Raw genomic sequence first — 25,143 nt, forward strand, 5'->3', positions numbered from 1 at the left:
CATTTATATAAAAACCCTCTGAAAAGTATGCATAGAGGGAACTTTCCTCAACATAATAAAGGCCATATATGACAAATCCACAGCCAACATCATCCTCAATAGTGAAAAACTGGAAGCATTTCCACTAAGATCAGGAACAAGACAAGGTTGCCCACTCTCACCACTCTTATTCGCATAGTTTTGGAAGTTTTAGCCACAGCAATCAGAGAAGAAAATGAAATAAAATGAATCCAAATCAGAAAAGAAGAAGTAAAGCTGTCACTGTTTGCAGATGACATGATACTATACATAGAGAATCCTAAAGATGCTACCAGAAAACTACTAGAGCTAATCAATAAATTTGGTAAGGTAGCAGGATACAAAATTAATGCACAGAAATCTCTGGCATTCCTAAACACTAATGATGAAAAATCTGAAAGTGAAATCAAGAAATCACTCCCATTTACCACTGCAAAAAAAGAATAAAATATCTAGGAATAAACCTACCTAAGGAGGCAAAAGACCTGTATGCAGAAAATTATAAGACACTGATGAAAGAAATTAAAGATGATACAAATAGATGGAGAGATATACCATGTTCTTGGATTGGAAGAATCAATATTGTGAAAATGACTCTACTACCCAAAGCAATCTACAGATTCAAGGCAATCCTTACCAAACTACCACTGGTATTTTTCACAGAACTAAAACAAAAAAAGTCACAATTTGTATGGAAACACAAAAGATCCTGAATAACCAAAGCAATCTTGAGAAAGAAAAAACAGAGCTGGAAGAATCAGGCTCCCTGACTTCAGACTATACTACAAAGCTACAGTAATCAAGACAGTATGGTACTGTCACAAAAACAGAAATATAGATCAATGGAACAGGATAGAAAGCCCAGAGATAAACCCACACACATATGGTCACCTTATCTTTGATAAAGGAGGCAGGAATATACAGTGGAGAAAGGACAGCCTCTTCAATAAGTGGTGCTAGGAAAACTGAACAAGTACATATAAAAATATGAGATTAGATCATTCCCTAACACTGTACACAAAAATAAGCTGAAAATGGATTAAATACCTAAATGTAGGGCTGGAAACTATCAAACTCTTAGAGGAAAACACAGGCAGGACACTCTATGACATAAGTCACAGCAAGATTCTTTTTGACCCACCTCCTAGAAAAATGGAAATAAAAGCATAAATAAATAAATGGGACCTAATGAAACTTCAAAGATTTTGCACAGCAAAGGAAACCCTAAACAAGACCAAAAGACAACCCTCAGAATAGCAGAAAATATTTGTGAATGAAGCAACTGACAAAGGATTAATCTCCAAAATTTACAAGCAGCTCATGTGGCTCAATAACAAAAACACAAACAACCCAATCCAAAAATGGGCAGAAGACCTAAATAGACATTTCTCCAAAGAAGATATACAGACTTCCAACAAACACATGAAAGAATGCTCAACATCATTAATCATTAGAGAAATGCAAATCAAAACTACAATGAGATATCATCTCACACCAGTCAGAATGGCCATCATCAAAAAATCTGGAAACAATAAATGCTGGAGAGAGCGTGGAGAAAAGGGAACACTCTTGCACTGCTGGTGGGAATGTGAATTGGTACAGCCACTATGGAGAACAGTATGGAGGTTCCTTAAAAAACTACAAATAGAACTACCATATGGCTCAGCAATCCACTACTGGGCACATACCCTGAGAAAACCATAATTCAAAAAGAGTCATGTACCAAAATGTTCATTGCAACTCTCTTTACAATAGCCAGGAGATGGAAACCACCTAAGTGTCTATGATTGGATAAATGGATAAAGAAAATGTGGCACATATATACAATGGAATATTACTCAGCCATAAAAGGAAACAAAATTGAGCTATTTGTAATGAGGTGGATGGACCTAGAGTCTGTCATACAGCGTAAAGTAAGTCAGAAAGAGCAAGACAAATACCATATGCTAACACATATATATGGAATTTAAGAAAAAAAATGTCATGAAGAACCTAGGGGTAAGACAGGAATAAAGACACCGACCTACTAGAGAATGGACTTGAGGATATTGGAAGGCGGAAGGGTAAGCTGTGACAAAGTGAGAGAGTGGCATGGACATGTATACACTACCAAACAGAAAATAGATACCTAGTGGGAAGCAGCCACATAGCACAGGGAGATAGATCATCTTGGTGCTTTGTGACACCTAGAGGGGTGGGATAAGGAGGGTGGGAGGGAGGGAGATGCAAGAGGGAAGAGATATGGGAACATATGTATATGTATAACTGATTCACTTTGTTATAAAGCAGAAACTAGCACACAATTGTAAAGTAACTACAATAAAGACATAAAAAAACTAAAATATCAATGCAAAGTTTTGTATAATGATCCGATATATCCTTAAATTCAATAAAGTAACAATTTAATAAAATGAAGGATTGTGTTGTCTAGTTTCTTTGTTTAATAAAGCTTTTTGTCCCACCAGGATAAAAATTGCCAATGGCCAGTCAATGCCTACAAGGTTAATTTTCTATTTCTAGCATAACATTGATGACATGTCTTAGTTTGGCCTCTTGACTCAACCAGTTGGTCAACGACACCATCAGTGTTTCTTGAACACAACCTGTATCTTCAGACTTTCATGATTTGGGGATAATTATCTCCACAGCAAAATATTTGACAATATATTCTATGTGAAGTATGCTATGCTAGGTACTGGAAATATAAAAATGGATAAGCCAGAATCCTTACCTTAAGAAGATGAACAGATATAAAACAGACATATTTTAAGAAACATGCCATATAGTATGGACAACTGCTATAAGAGATTTATGTAGAAAGTGTAATGACAGCTCAAAATAGCAGATCGTGTTCCATACCTTCTACTTGAAATATTTGTTTGGCATTACTCTCCTAAAATACTTCTGAAACTTCAAGAAGTTGCACAGATGTCTCCATCTCAATGTTATATTTCAAGAAAGAAGAGATCTAGAGTTGACCAAGAGGGTAACATAGGTGGTTCCTGAAATCACTTCCTCCACAGATGCACCAGATGTACAGCTACCCATGCAGCAAGTCTATCAGAAAGAAATCCATAAACTAACTGAGCAACTCCTACACATCAGGTGAATGAGAAAATACCCACATCAAAATAGGTAGGAAAGACTAAGACACACTTTAGCCACAAACCCCAATCCCAGCACAGTGTCATATAATCAGAAGGGAATCTCCAACTCCCAGCTTCCCTGAGCTGTGAAGGGTTTGGACTGCACACCTAGCACCACAATTTTTATAGCTCCCACCTGAGGCATGGGCTCCCCAAACACCCTCTGAAAGTCAGTAGGGCTTGTGTCTACAAGTTCCATATGACTGTAGAAAACAAAGGAGCACTTTCTAAAGAGCACCGGCATAGAGCATTCTCCAAGGCTATTCCCAGAGCTCAGCACAGAAAGAGCAGGCAGAAATAGCACCTCCCAGTGTCTCCCTGAAAGGGATCCATCTCCATACTTTACAGCTGCTGCCTGAGGGTCCAGTTTCTAATTTAATAACACCTAGGAGCTGGCTGCAATATTTCCTAGGGACTGGGAAAGCTGGCAGACATTTCCCTACCCTCTCCCTGTGACCCACTCCAACAATGAAAATCAAGTTGCTGGTATCTCCCTGATAAGAGCTTGTGCAAACATCTGGTGCCTCAGCTTTTGTAGCTGCTAAAGGGATGGGCCTGCAGATAATCTTGCTCTGATAGCCTATAGGACTTGCAATTATGAATCCTAAAGGACAGCTGCAAACAAAGAAGCAGTTGTTTAAGAGTATAAGCACTCATGGGGATATCCCCCCAAAGCTCAGCACAGAGGGAGCAGGCAGAAATGCCAATCTGCCATATTTCCCTGAAAGGGTTCTGACTACATACTCTACAGCTGCTGCCTGAGGGTCTGGATTCTAACTTAGCACTCATCTGTGTGGCTGGCTGCGATCCTCCCAAGACTGGGAAAGCTGGTGGACATTTCCCCTGCCACTAACCCTGATGAACATAGGTGTAAAAGTCCTCAACAAAATATTAATGAATTGAATTCAATGGTACATCAAAAGGATCATACACTATGATCAAGTCGAATTTATTCCAGGGATGCAAAGATGGTTCAGCATTGGCAAATCAATAAATTTGATAAACCACATTAACAAAACAAGGGAAAAAAGTCATATAATAATTTCAATAGATATAGAGAAAGCATTTGAAAAAATTCAACATCCTTTTATGATAAAAACTCTCATTAAACTGGTTATAGAGAGAACATACCTCAACATAATAAAGGCGATAAATGACAAGCCCACAGCTAACATTAAACTCAATAATGAAAAGTTTTCTCTAAGATCAACAACAGGACACAGATGACCATTCTCACCACTTTTATTCAAGATAGTACTGGAAGTCCTCACTAGAGCAATTGGGCAAGTAAAAGAAAGAAATCCAAAAGAAAGGCATACAGATTGGAAAGGAAGAGATAAAATTATCTCTGTTTACAGATGACATAAGCCTATAGGTAGAAAACACTAAAGAATCCACCCAAAAAACTGTTAGAAATAATAAACAAATGCAGTATATTTGCATATTACAAAATCAATATGCAAAAACCAGTTGTGTTTTTATACTAACAATGAACTATCAGAAAGAAATTAAGACAATTCAATTTAAAATAGCATCAAAAAGAATAAAATACTTGGGAATAAATTTAACTAAAGAGATAAAATAGGGCTTCCCTGGTGGCACAGTGGTTGAGAGTCCGCCTGCCGATGCAGGGGACACGGGTTTGTGCCCTGGTCCAGGAGGATCCCACATGCCGCGGAGCAGCTGGGACCATGAGCCATGGCCGCTGAGCCTGCGCGTCCAGAGCCTGTGCTCCAAGAGATAAAATATCTGTACACTGAAAAGTATAAGACTATGATGAAAGAAATAGAAAATGACACAATTAAATGAAAAGATATTTTGTATTCATGAATTGGAAGAATATTGTTAAAACACCCATACTACCCAAATGGATCTATAAATTCAATGATATCCCTATGAAAACTCTAATGGCATTTTCCACAGAAATAGAAAACACAATCCTAAAATTTGTGTGGAACCACTAAACACCCCAATTAGCCAAAGCAATCTTGAGAAAGAAGAACAAAGCCTGAGTTATAGCTGTAGTAATCAAAGCAGTATGTTATTAGCATTAAAATAGACACACAGATCAAGGGATCAGAATAGAGAGCCCCTAAATAAACCCATGTATATATGATCAATTTTTGACAAAGGAGACAAAAATATACAATGTGGAATGGAGAGTCTCTTCAATAAACAGTGTTGGGAAAACAGGACAGCCATACATAAAAGAATAAAACTGGACCCCTATCTTGCACCATACACAAAAATCAGCTCAAAATGGGTTAAAAATTTGAACATAAGACCTGAAACCATAAAACCCCTAGAAGAAAACATAGGGGTAAATTCTTTGACATTGGTCTTGGCAATGACTTTGGGGATTTAACACCATAAGCAAGTCACAAAAGCAAAATTAAACAAGTGGGACTACAACAACAAAAAAGCTTCTGCACAGCAAAAGAAACCATCAAAAAAATTAAAAGCAACATATGGAATAGCAGAAAAATATCTGAAAACCACATATCCAATAAGGGTACCTAAAACATACAAGAAATGCATACAACACAAGAGCAAAAAACAAATAAAAATTGGGCAAAAGACCTGAATTGACTTTTTTTTTCAGAGAAGACATGTAAATGGCCCAAAGGTATGTGGAAAGGTTCTCAATATCATTAATCATGAGGGAAATGCAAATCAAAACAGCAATGAATTATACTTCATGCCTATTAGGATGTCTATTACCAAAAAGTCAAGAGATAACAAATGCTGGTGAGGATGTGGAGAAAGGGAAACACTTGTTACACTGTTGGTAGGAGAAAAAAGTCCAAAGATAACAAATGCTGGTGAAGATGTGGAGAAAACAGAACACCTGTACACTGTTGGTAGGACTGTAAACTGGTATAGCCACTATGGAAAATAATACAGTGGTTCCTCAAAAATTAAAAATAGAACTACCATATGATCTAGCTATTTCACTTCTGGGTATATATCCAAAGGACTTTTGTATTCCCATGTTCATTGTAGCTTATTCACAATAACCAAGGTATGGAAACAATCTAAGTGTCAATAAACGTATAAATGGAAAAAGAAAATGTGATATATATATATATATATATATATATATATATATATATATACATGTGCACATATGTATATATCACATTTGCTTTATTCATTTATCAGTGTATGTATACACTCACACACACGTACACAACATTATTCAGCCTTAAAACAGGAGAAAATCCTTCCATTTGCAACAACATGAATAAAACTGAAGGCAGGTGAAATAAGCCAGACAGAGGAAGGACAAATACTGTATGGTATCACTTATATGTGGAATCTTAAAAAAAAATTAAGCTCATAGGAACAGAGAATTGAAAAGTGGTTGCCAGGAGCTGGGGCAGCAGGGGTGGGTGTTAGGAGAAATAGGGAGGGGTAGTAAAAGAGTACAAACTTTCAGTTATAAGATGAATAAGGTCTGAGGATCTAATGTTGGATGTATCGACTATAGTTGATAACACTGTGTTGTATAACTGAAATTTACTAAAAGAGTAGAACTTAAATGTTCTCATCAAATAAAAGGTATATACGTGAGGTGATCCATGTGTTATTTAACTCAGTGGGGGGAATCCTTTCACAGTGTATATGTCTATCAAATCATCATGTTGTACATTTTAAATATCTTACAATATTGTCAATTATACCTCAATAAAGCTGAAAAAGGAAACATATCCATCCTTTTACCTTTTCCATAGCAGATGGCATATATAATTATCACATTGTATACTAATTTTCTGTGGTTATATATCTGTTTTCCCAGATGATATATGAAAGTCTCAAAAGCAGGTAGCCTATATTAGCCAAGAATAGCAAAGACATCAAACATCATTAAGTGTTCACTGTGTGTTTGTCATAATCAGAGCACTTTTCATAAATTATCTTATTTAGTTCTAACTACATCTATTGAAATTGATATTATTACATCAATACTTTGCATGAGGAAACTCAGAGATATTAAGTCACTGGCATCAAATTACTCGGCTACAAAATTTGCCACTAATCTGTTTGACATTCAAACCTATGTCCTTATCATTACATTGCAGTAGAGGGAAATGTCACATCCTGGGACCTGCAGGAGTCCTTAGGACAGACCTGCAAGTGAGTGTTCTTGGCTTTGAGCAGGAAAGAATTCAAGAGAGAGCCAGAGTAAAGGAAAAGCAAGTTTATTTAGAGAGATACATATTCCATAGGCAGAATGTGGACCATCTCAGAAAGTGAGAGCAGCCCCAGGGCATGAGGTTCTAGGTATTTATGGGTTAAGTAATTTTATAGGCTACTTCAGGGGTCAAGTGAGATTTCTCAGGAATTGGACCACTGCCCACATTTTGGCCTTTTATGGTCCATTTTGGAACTGTCATAGCATGAAGGGAAGTGATTTTCAGTATTACAATGAAGGTATAATTAGCTAAAGGTCAATGACCAGACTATTCTCAAAGCCACCTTGGTTTCAGCTGGTTCCAGCCTGGCTCTTTATCACATCGCAACAGCTGCACACTTTCTTGATTATCTAGTGTTTGTGTCCTGTCCCTTTCCCTCCAGTCTCAGTTGCACTGCAGTAATGATTTTTGAACCCTTAACACACTGATAAATTCAATTAATTGATTGCTTTACACAGTATGTTAAGTTGAAAACTACTTATAATAGGAGCCCTGTGTATACTTTGACCTGCAGAGCACAGACATTGAAGATCTTCTAGAAAAGGGAACAATATTTCCCTGGTTCTATAGTAGCAACTGTATATATATTCAAGAAGGTATTTAGATATGTTACCATTGAGTGACTTTAATATCTTTCCCCAGAATACAGTTGTACACTGAAACAGAACTTCAATATAAAGCATTTAAAACAAGAGAACAGGTTGTAAATAAGATCAGAAATAGGGAATGCAAAGGTATTTGTGTAATAAAAGTGTGGAAAGTTCATCTAAGCAGAAGATGCATAATATTTTAGATTTAATTTTATTTTACATTTTTGTCTCTCTTATTTAATCATTCTCTTGGATGCTCTAGAATTAGCTTGGTGATTAAAAAAAGAAAGTTTGGTGTCAGAAAAGGAAAAACATACTGCTTTGGGTTCTGAACTCAGACCAAGAGTTAAGTTTTTCAAAGAACTACTACTTCCTTTACATAGAAGTGCATAGCTGACATGAGCCACTTCTTTCCTGTTTTATTCTTTTTCTTCACACATGATGTGACATCTGAGAGTGAGCCTTCTTGTGTCTGATGTGATGCAAACTGTATCAGATAATTGTAATTGATACTTATTGAGCAACTGAGATACTTAGGATCAAGTGATCTGATTTGTTCAGTTTCTTGTGAACAATCTGCCCGGAGTTATTCAATTCCAAGTGTCCCCCTGATAGATATAGTGCTAAGGACTTCACCTTGTGGTGGCTTAATAGTAAATTTTAAAAGTAAGGTGGTAATAATCATTACTTCCTTTTAGACATCAATGGAAAAATATATGCCAAATACTCTGACCAGCTTAGGTAAAAGATCCAGCTACTAGAGAGCTGCAACTACTTTTGCACAAATGGCCATTTTACTTACACCGGTTATCTTTTAGTAAAGCAAGCTTACTTGGAAAATTCCCAGAATGTATTCAAACAGATTCTTAGAGTTTTAGACATTCAATTTTCAATTTGATTGTCTGACACTATTTCATTAATGTTCATAATCTTGCTTTCTTTACCCTATAAGCTTTGCAGAAGAAGGCATATGTGTTACAGAACAAAACTTGGGTCCATTCACGCATGCTCAATCTACTGGCACTGGGTTGTGGTGAAGGAAAGTGCAGCATTTATTATAAGGAAAACGGGTGGCTCATGCTCAAAAACCCAGAACTTCCCAATGGGTTTCAGCAAGGCATTTTTAAAGGCCAGGTTAGGGAGTGGGGTTCTCAGGGTATGTGATCAGCTCATGTACAATTGATTGGTTGATGGTGAGGTAACAGGGAAGTATCACAGTATCCTTATTCTTCAGTAGGCCTGAGGGCTATGTGCTCATGGTCATCAAGTAGTTAATGTCTAATGTTAATGTCTTCCTTTTGGTGGGGGTTTTAGCATCTGTACAACTCAGGAAATTTGCATCAGATACTGTTATCTAGGTACTTCAGAGAGGAGCTAAAACAGAGGATATGGGAGAGGGATATGTCCCGGAAAGACCCCATGGGGTCCTGCCCGGTTACACTTGGAATTTGGAGCCAGAGAGATTTGGACCTGAAATGAGGTTCCCACTCTTACCAGGTATCACAGATATGGTTCATAGTCAAGGAATAGTCTCAAGGAATCCTTTTCCTCACCTGCAAGTTTAGAACATGTATATAAATAACCTGGTAGAAGGCACAGCCTCAGTAGGCCCCCCAATAAATGATATTTTGATACTTACTTTTTTGTACTGAAGTCATGGAATGAAAGTGAAAAATGATGTGAGGTAGAAAAATAATTGAGATTCAAAAGAACATTAAGGGGAGCAGAATTTGCCACCCCAAAATATGCCTTTTTGGCAAAAGCATTATTTTAGTCTGATTATTTTTAAGAAAATGCAGACACAGGCAAAGCTCTAAAAACTGAGTAGAAATTACCCTTTTGTAAGAGACATTTATAAGAAAAATTTCCATTTGTGAAGGTGTCTTCCTTTCTGTACCAGGAAGAGGAGGATGACTAAACTCTAGAAACTCTTATCATTTGAGAAGCAAAGACCTAAATCTATAATACCAACCTTACCCTGTTTACTGTGTTTGCCTGATAATCTCTCATAACTGACTCTGCTCACACCCAACATCTTTCTTTTGTCTTTAGCTTAAGATTGTTTTTAGGTGATGGCTTGGGCCATTTCAGTATCTCCCATGTAAAAAGGAGGTATAAATGTTATTAAACTTCTATTTGTCACCTACTAATGTTTTGTTGTTGTTACAGTGGAGTCTCAGCCAAGAATCTAGAAGGGTAAAGGGAAAATTATTTTTTCTTCCCCTACAATATAAAGATGTGATTACTGGGCTTCCCTGGTGGTGCAGTGGTTGGGAGTCTGCCTGCCGACGTGGGGGACGCGGGTTTGTGCCCTGGTCTGGGAGGATCCCACATGCTGTGGAGCGGCTGGGCCCATGGGCCATGGTCGCTGGGCCTGCATGTCTGGAGCCTGTGCTCCACAACGGGAGAGGCCAGAGCAGTGAGAGGCCTGCGTACCACAAAAAAAAAAAAAAAAAAAAAGAGATGTGATTCTTTCATGCAATGAAAGTGCATTTTAATCATCTTAGTAATTCTATTCATCAGAATATACAGACAATTACAAATATTGAGTAAAAAAAATCATTAGCAGTCATTTTACACTCTACATTGTGTCAAAGATTGAACATTAGCTTCAAAACTCTGAAAAAAAAAAAAAAAGACTATGTGGGTTTCAATTCCAAAATAACCTCCAGGGAGAAGAAAGCTGTTAGGGAGGAATTACATAATTAACACTGCAACCAAACCAATACCCAGGCTGCTCATACCTACACCTTGGGTTAAATTTCCAAATCCTGATTCCAGTTCCCTTCCTGAATACAGTAAGTCTCCTACCCATGAACCTTGAAGCTGTGAACTTTCAAAGACGTGAATGTGCTTTTGCATGTCCAATCATATAAGTTAGTTCATATGTCTGGTGTACATTGTCACGAGTGTGCATCCTATACAAGTGGTTATGCTTTTGTGTACTTTACAGTACAGTAGTGAATAGAGTACAGTAGTACAGTATCTTTATTTCAAGCCCAAGATGTTCAGAAGCAAAAGTAAAAGCAGCAGTGATGTAGCTGGTACTAAGAAGCACCAAGCGATAACAATAGAAACAAAAGTGAAAATAACTGAGAGAGTGGAGTGAGGCAAAAAAATGGTAGACATTGCTTGTTCATATAACATGAACTCTTCAACCATCTAAAAAACAAGGACAAAATCATGGAACATGTGAAGTCTTCTGTGCTGATGATGTTGACAGTAATATCTTAGAAGCTGGAAACGTGGTGAAGGAGATGTGTGGATGCAAGATCAACATCAGCATTGAGTCTGCTCAACTTAATAAAGCTGATTCAAGAGAAAGCTAAAAGCCTTTATGAAGACTTGAAGTGGAAACATAGGCAAAGTATCAGAGGGCACATCTTTTAATGCCAGCCATGGCTGGTTTCATCAGTTCAAGGCTAGAGCCAACTTTCACAACATAAAAGTAAGTGGCGAGACAGCGAGTGCAGATACAGTAGCTGTCCGGGAATTTCCTGAAACACTTCAATAAATTATTGATGAAAGCATGTATTTACCTGAGCAGGTTTTTAATGTGGATGAGACAGTACTATTCTGGAAGAGGATGCCAGACCAAAGTTACATCAGTAAGGAGGAAAAGTTGATGCCAGACTATAAAGCAGCAAAGCATAGGATAACTCTGCTGTTTGGTGGCAATTCTTCTGGTGATATGAAGCTGAAGCCTCTCTTAGTTTATTATTCAGAGAACCCAAGAGCCCTTAAAAACATAGCCGCAGGCTCTCTTCCTGTTGTGTGGAAGAGTAACCCCAAAGCCTGTGTTACACAGACCATTTTCCAGGACGTTTTTTTCTGCCACTTTGTCCTGGAGGTAACGAAATATTACTTGGCGAAGGACATCCCATTCAACATTCTTTTGCTGCTCAGCAATGCTCTGAGTCACCCCCCATTCATGGACGACTTTCATCTCAGTGTCAAAGTAGTTCATCTGCCACCGAATACTACGTCACTCATTCAACTTATGGACAAGGGAGTTATAGTGACTTTCAAGAAATGCTATTAATGTCACACTTTGTCAGACAGTAAAGGCAAATGATGAATAAGGAACAAAACTGAAACAATTTTGGAAGGACTATAACATCTACAAGACCATAAAAATCATCGACTTTTCTTTGTGTGAGGTTACAGCCATCACAATGAGTGGGGTTTGGAAGAACTTTTGCCCACAGCTTGTCCACCATTTTCATGGATTTGAGAAGATGGATGAGGAGTCCAAAGAGATCTTCAACAACTTAATTACCCTCAGTGAGAAGCTGGAGCTAGACTTGCAAGAGGATGACTTCACTGAACTCCTTGCTGTGCAATAAGAGGAGCTTACTAATGAGGACCTAATGGAATTGGTGACCCAGAGAAAGGACCAAGAGAGACCAGAGGAAGAAGTAACTGAAGAACAGAAGAGATTCACGATGCAGGAAAAGACAAGGGGATTGTCTTTATTTGAGGAGGCACAGGACCCAAATGTAGAATGGTCCATGAAAGTTGCAGCAGCCTTTCAGAATGCAATCCAGGACAACCATGTCATCTATGATGAGAAAAAAAGAGTTACTACCCAGACGTCACTGGATAGTTTTTGCAAGAGGGTAGATAGAAGTGAATCCAGCAAGGAACCAGAACCTGTGGCTATCAATGTCAGGTGTGAGTGAAACTGCAGCTTGCCTTCCATCTCCTATTGCTGACGATCCTTCAGCTCTACCATCTCCCACCTCCTCTCCCTCCTCCAGTCAGTAACTCTTCTTACCTGTTCACTTGATGCCAGCCCCAGGATGCCAGCGGCTGTACTGTACTACTTACTTTTCAAGGTACTGCACTATAAGGTTAAAAATGTTTTCTTTATTTTTTGTGTTTTTTTTATGTATTATTTGTGTGAAAAGAATTATAAACCTATTACAATACAGTACTATATAGTCAATTATGTTAGCTGGGTACCTAGCCTAACTTTGTTGGACTTATGAACAAATTGGAGTTACGAACTCACTCTCATTTGTACGTAGGGGACTTACTGTATGATTTTGATGGCTTTGCTTCACTCTCTGCAGGTTGCCCTGCTTCCTGCTTTTAGATCCTGAGTTAAGCCATGTTTATTCATAAACAGTAGGTACAGCCCTTTTGCTACTTCCTTATTCCCCATCCCCCAAAGTCGCTTCAATAAATAAATATATATATATATATATATATTTTATTTTTTTTTTCCTTTGTAGGCAAGCTGTGAGTTACATAAGGTAATGGGTATATTCCCATATACAGAGAATCACAATTAGACATAGAAGACTTGGAAGATCTTAACCGAAGTAGTAAATAAGTATCAGAGCTTAGATATAAATCTAGGTCTTCTAACTCTAAAACCAAACTTAACTCATTATACTACTCTCTCTCAATGTATGTAAGGAAGATATTTATCACAGCTAGTACAAAGGGGTAACAACTCCTTTTTCCCCTTAATGTACCAGGTAGAAGAAAAAATAAATGTTTCCATACAGAGTATTCATTTATAAAGGGAACTTGTTGCTGTTAAGAGCAGTAAAAATATAAATCATTCACATACAGTACACTTAGCATTAACTCAATGAATAAGAAGCAGCCTTTATCCAGTATAGACTAATGGCTCTGGGATATTTCCTGGGAAGATAGGCTACCTTCTGAAAACAGGCAGTATTACTCTGAATTAACAGTACAATCCTTCTATTTAAAAGAGGACTTGTTCTAGGGCTTCCCTGGTGGCACAGTGGTTGAGAGTCCGCCTGCTGATTCAGGGGACATGGGTTCGTGCCCCAGTCCAGGAAGATCCCACATGCCATGGAGCGGCTGGGCCGGTGAGCCATGGCCGCTGAGCCTGTGCATCCGGAGCCTGTGCTCCGCAACGGAAGAGGTCCGCGTACTGAAAATAAATAAATAAATAAAAGAGGACTTGTTCTAAAGAAGCCTGTGACATTTAAAGAGAAAGCACACATTAGGATTAATTGGACAAGACACAGCTTGATCATTGTCATGGAAAATACAGTGTCTGATTCTCTTCCAGGTGAGATGCTAAGACTGGAGACAAAATACCATGGAAAATGTTCTCAATGAATCCAAAGCATTTAATATGCATTGTGTCAACTGAAAAAAAAAAAAAAAGCACAACCTAAAAGTTGAGAATTATGTTTTATTTGGCAGAAAAAACTGAAGACTTAAGCCCAGGACACAGCATCTCAGATAGCTCTAAGGTACTACTCTGAAGAGGAAAGCAAGGAGCCAGGATATATAGGGATTTTTTGCAACAAGACCAGGCAGCTGGAACATCAAAAGATTACTGTTGATTAAAGAAAACCAGATATCTCAAGTTAAGGAATGTAGTGTTTTTCTATGTATGGGAAGATGCAAGAGTCTGGGGTCATTGAAATCATTCCTTTGATATGCACCTCAGCTATCTGAAGCCAGCGTCTTGTGCTTTCTCATCCTGAGTCTCCTCAGGGTACACCGTTGGGGGTGCCTGCAGTGGTTGACTGTTAGATGGCAGGGCATTCTATTTCTGCTCTGAGTTCCCTCACAGCTCAATGTCCAGGCAGCTATAGGGTGATGGCTTGATGGCTGTAACATCCTTTGTTTACTGATATGGCAGGAAACATTTTTTTTATGGATAGCAGTCTTAAACAGGAGACTAAATTGTGTATTCTTGTTATGATCATTGATCATATGCTGACTTGCAAATTCAAATACTCTATCACCTAAGAAATATATATAAAACCCAATTAAATCATCATCAAGAAAGAAAGAAAACTGATAAAATGCTGCAAGGCATTAAAGCTATATGAAGTGTACTTGTGAGTTCATTTTACTCTTCCCTTAATTGTTTTGTATGTTTGACATTTTCCATAGTAAATTTTTTTAAAGTAAAAAGAAATGTTCTCCGAACCCCCAAGTCCCATTTGCTTTAATTTTCTAACTGTAAACTTAAAAAATATTATTAAAAATATTGTAAAAATGAAAATGTTGAAGAGGAAAACAATAAAAATAAAAAATACTTTGGGGGACCATCAAGATGGCAGGGAAGTAGGACATGGAGATCACCTTCCTCCCCACAAATACATCAAACATACATCTACATGTGGAACAGATCCTATAGAACACCTACTGAACGCTGGCAGAAGACCTCAGACCTCAGTCTTCCCAAAAGGTAAGAAACTCCCCATGTACCTGGATAGGGCAAAAGAAAAAATACAGAGACAAAAGAATAGGGATGGGACCTGCACCACTGGGAGGGAGCTGTGAAGGAGGAAAAGTTTCCACACAATAGGAAGCCACTTCACTGGCAGAGATGGGGGATGGGCAGGGGGCGGGGAGGAAGCTTCAGAGCCATGGAGGAGAGCACAGCAACAGGGGTGCAAAGGGAAAAGTGGAGAGATTCCTGCTCAGAAGATCAGTGCCAACCAGCACTCACCAGCCTGAGAGGCTGGTCTGCTCACATGCCAGGGCGGGTGGGAGCTGGGAGCTGAGGCTTAGGCTTTGGAGGTCAAATCCCAGGGAGAGGACTGGGGTTGGCTGCGTGAACACAGCCTGAAGGTGGCTAGTGCACCACAGTTAACCAGGAGGGAGTCTGGAGGAAAATCCTGGACCTGCCTAGGTGGCAAGATACCATTGTTTCAGGGTTCATGAGGAGAGAGAATTCCTTTCCCATGTTCCCACAGTAGGCAGAGGACTGCCTAAGCAAGGTCCAGAGATGGGCACGAGCCACAGCTATCAGCTTGGACCCCAGAAGTGGGCATGAAATGCTCAGGCTTCTGCTGCTGCTATCAAAAATCCTGTGTGCAAACACAGGTCACTATCCACACACACACACACACCACCCCCAAGAGTCTGTGCAGCCGCCACTGCCAGAGTCCTGTGATCCAGACACAACTTCCCTGGGAGAAAACACGGTGCGCCTCAGGCTGTTGTAACATCATGTTGGCCTCTGCTGCCACAGGCTCACTTCACATTCCAATTATGACTACTGTACCCCTTCCTTCCTCCGGCCTCAGTGAGCCAGAGCCCCCTAATCAGCCACTGCTTTAACTCCCTCCTGTTAGGGTAGCAAAAAGATGTCTTAGGGTGACATATAGGCAGAGGTGGGGCCAAAACAAAAGCTGAAACCCAGGAGCTGTGTGAACAAAGAGAAAGGGAAATTTCTCCATGCAGCCTCAGGATCAACAGAATAAATCCTCACAATCAACTTGAGGTACCCTCAACTGTGGAATACCTGAATAGAAAACAAGTGTTCCCAAAATTGAGGTTGGTGACTTTAGGAGCAACTGTAGACTTGGGGTTTGCTGTCTTCAACTGATTTCTTTCTGATATTTATGTTTATCATAGTTTAGTTTTTAGTGTTTGTTATCAGTGGTGGATTTCTTTATTGGTTTGGTTGCTCTTTTCTTTTCTCATTTTTAAAAATTATTATTATATTTTTAAGTTAATTTTTGTTCTTTCTTTTTTCTCTCCCTTTCTTCTGAGCCATGTACCTGATAGGATCTTGGTGTTCTGGCCTGGTGTCAGGCCTGAGCCTCTGAGGTGGGAGAGTCAAGTTCAGGACATTGGACCACCAGAGACCTCCCATCCCCATGTAATATGAATCAGCAAGAGCTCTCCCAGAGATCTCTGTCTCAACACTAAAACCCAGCTCCACTCAGCAGCCAGCAAGCTCCAGTACTGGATACACCATGCCAAACAACTAGCAAGACAGGAACACAACCTGACCCATTAACAGAGAGGTTTCCTAAAATCATGATAAGGTCACAGACACACCAAAACACCACTGGACTCTGTGCTGCCCACCAGAAAGAAAAGATCCAGCCTCATCCACCAGAACACAGGCACCACTACCCTCCACCAGGAAGCCTACACAAGAGACTGAACCAACCTCACCCACTGGGAGCAGGCATCAAAAACAATGTGAACTATGAACATGCAGCCTGCTAAAAGGAGATCACAAACAGAGTAACTTAAACAAAATGAGAAGATAGAGAAAGATGCACCAGATGAGGAGCAAAGGAAAACCCCACTGGACCAAAAAAATGAAGAGGAAATAAGTAGACTACCTGAAAAATAATTCAGAGTAATGAGAGTAAAGATGATCCGAAATCTTGGAAATAGAATGCAGAAAATAAAAGAAATGTTTAACAAGGACCTAGAAGACCTAAAGAGCAAACAATGATGAACAACACAATAAAAGAAATTAAAAATTCACTAGAAGGATCAATAGCAGAATAACTGAGGCAGAAGAACAGATAAGTGACCTGGAAGATAAAATAGTGGAAATAACTACAACAGAGCAGAATAAAGATAAAAGAATGAAGAGAATTAAGGACAGTCTCAGAGACCTCTGGGACAGCATTAAATGCACGAACATTCAAATTATAGGGTCCCCAGAAGAAGAGGAAAAGAAAGGGTCTGAAAAAATATTTGAAGAGATTATAGTTGAAAACCTCCCTAATGTGGGAAAGGAAATAGTCAATCAAGCCCTGGAAGTGCAGACAGTCTCATAGAGGATAAATCCAAGGAGAAACAGACCAAGACACATATCAATCAAACTATCAAAATTTAAATAAAATGAAAAAATATTAAAAGCAGCAAAGGAAAAGCAACAAATAATGTACAAGGGAATCACCATAAGGTTTTTAGCTGATTTTTCAGCAGAAATGCTTCAGAGCAGAAAGGAGTGGCAGGACATATTTAAAGTGATGAAATAGAACATCCTACAACAAAGATTACTCTACCCAGCAAGGATCTTACTCAGATTCGACGGAGAAATTAAAACCTTTACAGACAAGAAAAAGTTAAGAGAATTCAGCACCACCAAACAAGTTTTGCAATAAATGCTTAAAAATCTTCTCTAGGGGGGCTTCCCTGGTGGTGCAGTGGTTAAGAGTCCACCTGCCGATGGAGGGGACATGGGTCTGTGTCCCAGTCTGGGAAGATCCCACATGCCACAGGGTGGCTGGGCCTGTGAGCCATGGCCACTGAGCCTGTGCATCCAGAGCTTATGCTCCACAATGGGAGAGACCACAACAGTGAGAGGCCTGCATACCACAAAAAGAAAACAAACAAAAAACTTCTCTAGGAAACACAAGAGAAGGAAAAGACCTACAAAAACAAACCAAAAACAATTAAGAAAATGATAATAGGAAAATACATATTGATAATTACTTTTAATGGGAATGGATTAAATACTCCAACCAAAAGACACAGAGTGGCTGAATGGATACAAAAACAAGACCCATATATATGTTGTCTACAAGAGGACCACTTCATACCGAGGAACACATACAGACTGAAAGTAAGGGGATGGAAAATCATATTCCATGCAAATGGAAATCAAAAGAAAGTTGGACAATTCTCATATCAGAAAAAATAGACTTTAAAATAAAGACTATTACAAGAGACAAAGAAGGACACTACATAACTATCAAGGGATCAATCCAGGAAGAAGATATAACAATTGTAAATATTTATGCACCCAATATAGGAGCAGCTCAATGCATAAGGCAAATGCTAACAGCCATAAAAAGGGAAATCAACAGTAACACAATAATAGTAGGAGACTTTAACACCTCACTTTCACCAATGGACAGATCATCCAACATGAAAATAAATAAGGAAACACAAGCTCTAAATGACGCATTAGACAACGTGGACTTCATTGTTATTTACAGGACATTCCATCCAAAAACAACAGAATACAGTTTCTTCTCAAATGCTCATGGAACATTCTCCACAATAGATCATATCTTGGGTCACAAAACAAGCCTTGGTAAATTTACGAAAATTTAAAATTATATCAAGTATCTTTTCCAACCACAATGCTATGAGACTAGATATCAATTACAGTTAAAAAAAGTAAAAAATACAAACACGTGGAGGCTAAGCAATATGCTACTAAAATAACCAAGAAATCACTGAAAATCAGAGAGGAAATCAAAAACATCCAAGAAACGAATGATAAATAAAACAAAATGACCCAATACCTATGGGAGGCAGCAAAAACATTTCTAAGAGGGAAGTTTATAGCAATACAATCCTACCTCAAGAAACAAAAAAATCTCAAATAAACAACCTAACCTTACACATAAAGTAATTAGAGAAAGAAGAATGAAAAAACAAAGAAGCCAAAGTTAGGAGAAGGAAAGAAATCATAAAATCAGATCAGAAGTAAATTTTTAAAAATGAAGGAAACAGTAGCAAAGATCAATAAAACAAATAGCTGGCTCTTTAAGAAGATAAACAAAATTGATAAACCATTAGGACATCAAGGAAAAAAGGGAGAAGCCTCAAATCAACAGAATTAGAAATGAAAAAGAAATAACACTTAACACTGCACAAATACAAAGAATCATCAGAGATTACTGCAAGCAATTTTATGCCAATAAAATGGACAACCTGGACGAAATGGACAAATTCTTAGAAAACCACAACCTCCTGAAAGTGAACTAGGAAGAAATACAAAATATAAACAGACTAATCACAAGCACTGAAGGTGAAACTGATTAAAAATCATCCAACAAACACAAGTCCAAGACCAGATGGCTTCACAGGTGAATTCTATCAAATATTTGAAGAAGAGATAACACATATCCTTCTCAAACATGTTCAAAATATAGCAGAGGGTGGAACACTCTTAAACCCATTCTATGACACCACCATCACACTTATACCAAAACCAGACAAAGATGTCACAACAAAAGAAAACTAAGGGCAATAGCACTGATGAACGTAGATGCAAAAATCAACAAAATACTAGCAAAGAGAATCCAACAGCACATTAAATGGATCATACACCATGATCAAATGGGGTTTATGCCAGGAATGTAAGGATTCTTCAATATACACAAAACAATGTGATACACCATATTAACAAATTGAAGGATAAATACCATATGATAATCTCAATAGATGCAGAAAAAGCATTTGACAAAATTCAACACCAATTTATGAAAAAAAAACTCTCCAGAAAATAGGCATAGAGGGAAACTACCTCAACATAATAAAGGCCATATATGTCAAAATAACAGCCAACATCATTGTCAATGGTGAAAAACTGAAACCATTTCCTCTAAGATCAGGAACAAGACAAGGTTGCCCACTCTCACCACTATTATTCAACATGGTTTTGGAAGTTTTAATGACAGCAATCAGAGAAGAAAAAGAAATAAAATGAATCCAAATCAGAAAAAGAAGTAAACCTGTCACTGTTTGCAGATGACATGATATTATACATAGAGAATCCTAACGATGCTACCAGAAAACTGCTAGAGCTAATCAATGAATTTGGTAAGGTAGCAAGATACAAGATTAATGCACTGAAATCTCTCACATTCCTATTCACTAATGACAAAAAATCTGAAAGAGAATTTAAGGAAACATTCCCATTTACCATTGCAACAGAAAGAATAAAATACCTAGGAATAAACCTACCTAAGGAAATGAAAGACCTGTATGCAGAAAACTATAATACACTGATGAAAGAAATTAAAGATGATACAATCAAAAGGAGAGATATGCCAAGTTCTTGGATTGGAAGAATCAACATTGTGAAAATGACTATACTACCCAAAGCAATCTACAAATTCAATGCAATCTCTATCAAACTACCAGTGGCATTTTTCACAGAAGTAGAACAAAAAATTCACAATTTGTAAGGAAACACAAAAGACCCCGAATAGCCAAAGGAATCTTGAGAAAGAAAAACAGAGCTGGAGGAATCAGACACCCTGACTTCAGACTATACCACAAAGATACAGGAATCAAGTCATTATGGTACTGGCACAAAAACAGAAATATAGATGATTGGAACAGGATAGAAAGCCCAGAGAAAAATCCATGCACATATGGAAACCTTATCTTTGATAAAGGAGGCAAGAATGTACAATGGAGAAAAGACAGCCTCTTCAATAAGTGATGCTTAGAAAACTGGACAGCTAAATGTAAAAGAATGAAATTAGAACACTCCTTGAAACAATACACAAAAATAAACTCAAAACAGATTAAAGACTGAAATGTAAGGTCAGACAGCATAAAACTCTTAGAGGAAAATGTAGGCAGAATACTCTCTGACATAAATCACAGCAAGATACTTTTTGACCCACCTCCTAGAGAAATGGAAATAAAAACAAAAGTACACAAATGGGACCTAATGAAAGTTAAAACCTTTTGCACAACATAGGAAATAATTAACAAGACTAAAAGACAGCCTTCAGAATGGGAGAAAATATTTGCAAATGAAGCAACTGACAAAGAATTAATCTTCAAAATTAACAAGCAGCTCATGCAGCTCAATATCAATAAAAAAACAACCCAGTCCAAAAATGGGCTGAAGACCTAAATAGACATTTCTCCAAAGCAGATATACAGATTCCCAACAAAAACATGAAGGGATGCTCAACATCACTACTCATTAGGGACATGCAAATCAAAACTACAATGAGGTATCATCTCACAGCAGTCAGAACGGCCATCATCAAAATATCTACAAACAATAAATGCTTGAGAGAATTTTGAGAAAAAGGAACCCTCTTGCACTGTTGGTGAGAATGTAAATTGATACAGCCACTATCAGGAACAGTATGGAGGTTCCTTAAAAAACTAAAAATAGGACTACCATATGACCCAGCAATCCAACTGCTGAGCATATACCCTGAGAAAACCATAATTCAAAAAGAGACATGTACCCCATTGTTCACTGTAGCATTATTTACAATAGCCAGGACATGAAAGCAACCTAAGTGTCCATCAACAGATGAAAGAATAAAGAAGATGTGGAACATATATACAATGGAATATTACTGAGCCATAAAAAGAAACAAAATTGAGTTATTTGTAGTGAGGTGGATGGACCTAGAGTCAGTCATACTGAATGAAGTAAGTTGGAAAGAAACAAACAAATACTGTATGCTAACACATATATATGGAAACTAAAAAAAAAAAAAAGTTCTGATGAACCTAGGGGCAGGACAGGAATAAAGACACAGATGTAGAGAATGGACTTGAGGACATGAGGAGGGGGAAGGGTAAGCTGGGATGAAGTGAGAGAGTAACGTTGACATATATACACTACCAAATGTAAAATAGATAGCTAGTCAGCAGCAGATGCATAGCACAGAGAGATCAGTTTGGTGCTTTGTGTACACTTAGAGGGGTGGAATATGGAGGGTGAGAGAGAGAGGCAAGAGGGAGGAGATATGGAGATATATGTATACATATAGCTGATTCACTTTGCTATACAGCAGAAACTAACACAACATTGTAAAGCAAATATACTCCAATAAAGATGTAAATAAATAAATAAATATACTTCTGTTAACAAAATGGTGATTGAGAAAATTCTCTTCAGGACACAATTATCATTAAAACAAAATGTTTACTTACAGGCTTTTATATTTCTTTTTGGAGGAACAGCTACCTTAGATAAAATTTATAGCACAAAATCCTCTACTGAGGGTGTTATAATACTATGGGTGGTAGCTCATGCCTGAGTTGTTTCAGCAATGGCCAATGCACTCAAAGAGATAGCTAGCAAATCAAAAATGGGAGTTCCAAAAACTTATCATTATGAGAAATATTTTATGTCAATTTCTTTGTCCTAAACACTAAAGTTTATTTTCTTAAATATTCCTATGATTACTAGATGAAAAAACAAAGAAGTTCTTAGGTTAAAAACAAAGCAGCTGACCCAGTGTTCATCTCCAGAGTTGCTGGTTTCTGCTCAAAAGTAACCCAATAATGGACCACAGACAAATTAGTTGTGTGGTTAGAAGTGAATCTCTTAGGACAGACAGCAGAAGCAAGAAGAACTACAATCCTGCAGCCTGTGGAACAAAAACCACCTTCACAGAAAGATAGACAAGACAAAAAGGCAGAGGGCTATGTACCAGATAAAGGAACAAGATAAAACCCCAGAAAAACAACTAAATGAAGTGGAGATAGGAAACCTTCCAGAAAAAGAAATCAGAATAATGATAGTGAAGATGATCCAGAGCCTCAGAAAATGAATGGAGGCAAAGATCAAGAAGATGCAAGAAATGTTTAACAAAGATCTAGAAGAATTAAAGAACAAACAAACAGAGATGAACAATACAATAACTGAAGTGAAAAATACACTAGAAGGAATCAATAGCAGAATAACTGGACTTCCCTGGTGGCGCAGTGGTTGCAAGTCTGCCTGCTGGTGCAGGGGACACAGGTTCGTGTCCCGGTCTGGGAGGATCCCACGTGTCGTGGAGTGGCTGGGCCCATGAGCCATGGCTGCTGGGCCTGCGCGTCCGTAGCCTGTGCTCCGCGGTGGGAGGGGCCACAATGGTGAGAGGCCTGTGTACTGCAAAAAAAAAAAAAAAAAAAAATAGCAGAATAACTGAGGCAGAAGAACAGATAAGTGACCTGGAAGACAGAATGGAGGAATTCACTGCTGTGGAACAGAAAAAAGAAAAAAGAATGAAAAGAAATGAAAACAGCCTAAGAAACCTCTGGGAAAAGATAAAATGCAACAACATTCTCATTATAGGGGCCCCAGAAGGAGAAGAGAGAGAGAAAGGACCAGAGAAAATATTTGAAAAGATTATAATGGAAAACTTCCCTAACATGGGAAAGGAAATAACTACCCAAATCCAGGAAGTGCAGACAGTCCCATACAGGATAAACCCAAGGAGAAAAACACTGAGATACATAGTAATCAAACTGGCAAAAATTGAAAACAAGAAAAATTACTGAAAGCAGCAAGGGAAAAAATGATAAATAACATAAAAGGGAACTCCCATAAGGGTAACATCTGATTTCTCAGCAGAAACTCTACAAGCCAGAAGGGAGTGGCATGAAATACTTAAAGTGATGGAAGGGAAGAACGAACAACCAAGACTACTCTACTGGCAAGCATCTCATTCGGATTCAGTGGAGAAATCAAAAGCTTTACAGACAAGCAAAAGCTAAGAGAATTCAGCACCACCAAACCAGCTCTACAACAAATGCTAAAGGAACTTCTCTAAGTGGGAAACACAAGGGAAGAAAAGGACCTACAAAAACAAACACAAAACAATAAAGAAAATGGTCATAGGAAGATACATATTGATAATTACCTTAAACGTGAATGGATTAAATGCTGCAACCAAAAGACACAGGTTTGATGAATGGATACAAAAACAAGACCCATATATGCTGTCTACAAGAGACCAACTTCAGACCTAGGGACACATTCAGACTGAAAGTGAGGGGATGGAAAAAGATACTCCATGCAAATGGAAATCAAAGAAAGCTGGAGTAGCAATACTCATGTCAGGTAAATTGCACTTTAAAATAAAAAATGTTACAAGAGACAAGGAAGGACACTGCATAATGACCAAGGGATAAATCCAAGAAGAAGACATAACAATTATAAATATATATGCACCCAACATAGGAGCACCTCAATACAAAAGGAAACTGCTAACAGCTCTAAAAGAGGAAGTCGACATTAACACAATAAGAGTGGGGTACTTTAAAACCTCACTTACACCAATGGACAGATCATCCAAAATGAAAATAAATAAGGAAACAGAAGCTTTAAATGACACAATAGACCAGATAGATTTAATTGATATTCATAGGACATTCCATCCAAAAACAGCAGATTACACTTTCTTCTCAAGTGTGTATGGAACATTCTCCAGGATAGATCACCTCTTGTGTCACAAATCAAGTCTCAGTAAATTTAAGAAAACTGAAATCACATCAAGCATCTTTTCTGACCACAACACTATGAGATTGGAAATGAATTACAGGGAAAAATAAGTAAAAAAACACAAACACATGGAGTCTAAACAATATGTTACTAAATAACAAAGAGATCACTGAAGAGATCAAAGACAAAATCAAAAAATACCTAGAGACAAATGACAATGAAAACACAAGGTTCCAAAACCTATGTAATGCAGCAAAAGCAGTTCTAAGAGGGAAGTTTATAGCTATACAAGCCTACATCAAGAAACAAGAAAACTCTCAAATAAACTATCTAACCTTACACTTAAAGGAACTAGAGAAAGAAGAACAAACAAAAACCAAGGTTAGCAGAAGGCAAGAAATCATAAACATCAGAGCAGAAATAAAGGAAACAGAAACAAAGAAAACAATAGCAAAGATCAATAAAACTAAAAGCTGGTTCTTTGAGAAGGTAAACAAAAT

Source organism: Neophocaena asiaeorientalis, unplaced genomic scaffold, assembly GCF_003031525.2.
Source record: "Neophocaena asiaeorientalis asiaeorientalis breed wild unplaced genomic scaffold, Neophocaena_asiaeorientalis_V1.1 scaffold327, whole genome shotgun sequence".
NCBI classification, from domain to species: Eukaryota; Metazoa; Chordata; class Mammalia; order Artiodactyla; family Phocoenidae; genus Neophocaena; species Neophocaena asiaeorientalis.